At 48.1% G+C, this 3,241-nt stretch overlaps 1 protein-coding gene and 1 pseudogene across 1 annotated transcript in view; one reads left to right on the top strand and one right to left on the bottom strand.

Moving 5' to 3' along the window:
- Positions 1-3,241, bottom strand: part of SLC39A10 (solute carrier family 39 member 10) — a 171,505-nt gene that overhangs the window by 159,442 nt on the left and 8,822 nt on the right. The gene's annotated exons all lie outside the window — the stretch shown is intronic.
- On the top strand, positions 721-1,939 carry LOC108311304 (annotated as a pseudogene).

The following is a 3,241-nucleotide window of genomic DNA, read 5'->3' as shown; positions in this document are numbered from 1 at the left end:
AAGAGCGAAACTCCGTCTCAAAAAAAAAAAAATAAAATAAAATAAAAAATAATAATTATTTTAATTTTAGGGTTTTTTTGTTCTTTAAAATTAATAGAGAAGAGGTCTCACACTGTTGCCCAGGCTGATCTTGAACTCCTGAACTCAAGTGATGCTCTCAGACTTGGCCTCCCAAAGTGCTGGGATTACAGGCGTGAACCACCACACCTGGCCTTAATTTCTAAAGATAAAGTGATCTAGGAATTGAGTGTCTCATGAACTTAGTGAATTACCATGGCCACATTATATATTCAGCTTATAAAGGGTTTTTAAAATTATGTGTCTACTTCTGCTAAAAAAAATGCAAGAACTGGCCAGGTGTGGTGGCATGCATGTAGTTCCAGCTACTTGGGAGGCTGAGGAAGGAGGATTGCTAGAGCCAAGGCTGTAGTGAGCCAAGATTGCACCACTGCCCTTGGTGTGGGCAATAAAATCAGACCCTGTCTCTCTCTCTCTCTCTCTCTCTCTCCATATATATATATATATTTAATCTACTCCCTAATTTCCTGGCCTGGCTGATATTGAAAATGAATCAAGAGTATCAATTTGTGAACTGTTTACTTATGAGAAATTACATAAAAACCTAAACTGCTCTGCCCAGTACCACCGTGCCATGTCTGTCCCCAGTCAGAGGCCCAGCCGCCTTCACCCATGTCCCCCATTCCATGTGGAACTGCCTCCAGCATGTCTGACAAACTGCTCTACAAAGTCACTGACATGGATCTGGCCACCTGGGGACACAAGATCCTGGACATTGCAGAGGATGAGATGCTGGTCCTGATGTGCGGGCAGGAGTTGTACTTGACCTCCAAACCACTGAAAGACACTCACATTGCCAGCTGTCTGCACATGACTGTGGAGACTGCCGTCTCATTGAGACCCTCATCTCCCTGGGTGCCGAGGGGCAGTGGTCCAGCTGCAACCTCTTCTCCACCCAGGATCATGCGGCGGCTGCCATTGCCGAGGCTGGCATTCTAGTGTACACCTGGAAGGGAGAAGCAGACGACGAGTACCAGTGGTGCATCCAGCAGACAGCAAACTAAAAGGATGGGCCCCTCAACAGCATTCATCCACACCAAGTTCCCACAGCTCCTGTCGGGCATCCGAATCATCTCCCAGGAAACCACACTGAGGTCCACAACCTACACAAGATGATGAGTAATCGGATCCTGCAGTTGCCTGCCATCAATGTGAATGACTGTCACCAAGAGCAAGCCCTTATAGATGGCATCATGCAGGCCACAGATGTGGTAACTACCAGCAAGGTAGTAGTGATAGTGGGCTATGACAATATGGGTAAGGACTGTGCCCAGGCCCTCAGTGTTTTGGGGCTCATGTCATTGTCACTGAGACTGAGCCCATCAATGCACTGCAGGCTGCCATGGAGGGCTATGAGGTGACAACCATGGACAAGCCTGTCAGGAGAACATCTTTGTCACTACCACAGGCTGTAATGACATCATCCTCAATCGGGACTTTAAGCAGATGTAGGATAATGCCATCATGGTAACACTGGCACTTTGACATGGAGATTGATGTCAAGTGGCTCAACAAGAATGCTGTGGAGAAGGTGAACATCAAGCTCAGGTGGACCATTCCTGGTTAAAGAATGGGTGCTGCATCATCCTGCTGGCTTAGGACTGGCTGGTCAACCTGGGTTGTGCTTTGGGTCACTTCAGCTCTTTGAGGAGTAACTCCTTCACCAACCAGGTGATGGCACAGATTGAGCTGTGGACCCACCCAGAGAAGTATCCCATTAGAGTTCACTTTCTGCCCAAGAAGCTGGATGAAGCAGTGCTAGAAGCCCACCAGAGCAAGCTGAATGAGAAGCTGACCAAGGACTGAGAAGCACGCCCTGTCCCGTGATGGCCCCTTCCAGTCTGATCCCTACTGCTACTGAGAGCCAGGTCTGCCCTATACCTTCTAGCTGCTGTGCTTACCTAGGCCTTGTTCTCTCCTGCCCAAGAGCAAATGGCACCAACTTTGTGATTGGTTTGTCAGTGTCCCCCATTGACTCCCTGGAGCTGGTCACTTAGTTTTTGGACTTTGCTGCATCCCTCGTAGGGTTCCAAATGTGGCAGAGGGAATTCAGGGGTCCTCCTCAAGCCCTGGTTATGATGGAGGTACAATGGAGACAGTCACAGGGAACCATGAGCTCAGTGGTCTTGAACTGCTCACTAAGTCAGTCCTTCATCATTCTGGAAGTCAAAAGTCCATGTACTTTACCACCTAGGCCTTCACCTGGCCTATGGACTTATACCCATGTGTTTGTTTATAAGTTCAGTAGTTCCTAAGCCCATAACAGGTGAAAAGGAGCTATACTGAAGGGCAAGGAGGAACTACTGCTGGAGTTGGAATGTTCCTGAAAGCCTGGCTTAATGCTGGGCCCTTTTTTTTTTTTTTTTTGAAATGGAGTCTCGCTCTGTTGCTAGGCTGGAGTGTAGTGGTGCGATCTCGGCTCACTGCAATCTCAACCTCCGGGGTTCAAGCAGTTCTCCTCCCTCCGCCTCCTGAGTAGCTGGGATTACAGGTATGTGCCACCAAACCCAGCTAATTTTTGTATTTTTGGTGGAGATGGAGTGGGCCTTCTTTTAAACTATGTAACAATGAGGTTGGTACTTTTAGTTCATATTTTAGAGGGATAAGAATACACTGTTAAGGAACAACCAAAATATGTCAGAGAAGCCTGGTGTGGTGGCTCATGCCTGTAATCCCAGCACTCTGGGAGAGGCCGAGGCAGGCAGATCACCTGAGGTCGGGAGTTCAAGACCAGCCTGACCAACATGGAGAAACCCCATCTCTAAAAAAAAAAAAAGAGAGAGAGAGAGAGAGAACAGAGAAGCAACAGCCAGAGGTTGAGAGGGGCCAGAAAAAGTAAAAGCAAGCATAGATCCACCACCACTTTGTGACAGAATGCTTTTTTTTTTTTTCTTTTTTCTTTTTTGAGAGGGAGTTTCACTCATGTTACCCAGGCTGGAGTGCAATGGCGTGATCTCGGCTCACCGCAACCTTCGCCTCCTGGGTTCAGGCAATTCTCCTGCCTCAGCCTCCTGAGTAGCGGGGATTACAGGCACGCACCACTATGCCCAGCTAATTTTTTTGTATTGTGAGTAGAGACGGGGTTTCACCATGTTGACCAGGATGGTCTCGATCTCTTGACCTCGTGATCCACCCGCCTCGGCCTCCCAAAGTGCTGGGATTA

The sequence above is a fragment of the Cebus imitator genome, unplaced genomic scaffold (genome assembly GCF_001604975.1).
Source record: "Cebus imitator isolate Cc_AM_T3 unplaced genomic scaffold, Cebus_imitator-1.0 Scaffold113, whole genome shotgun sequence".
In the NCBI taxonomy this organism is placed as follows: Eukaryota; Metazoa; Chordata; class Mammalia; order Primates; family Cebidae; genus Cebus; species Cebus imitator.
The sequence above is the reverse complement of the archived record's forward strand: the minus strand, read 5'-3'. Positions and strand labels throughout refer to the sequence as shown.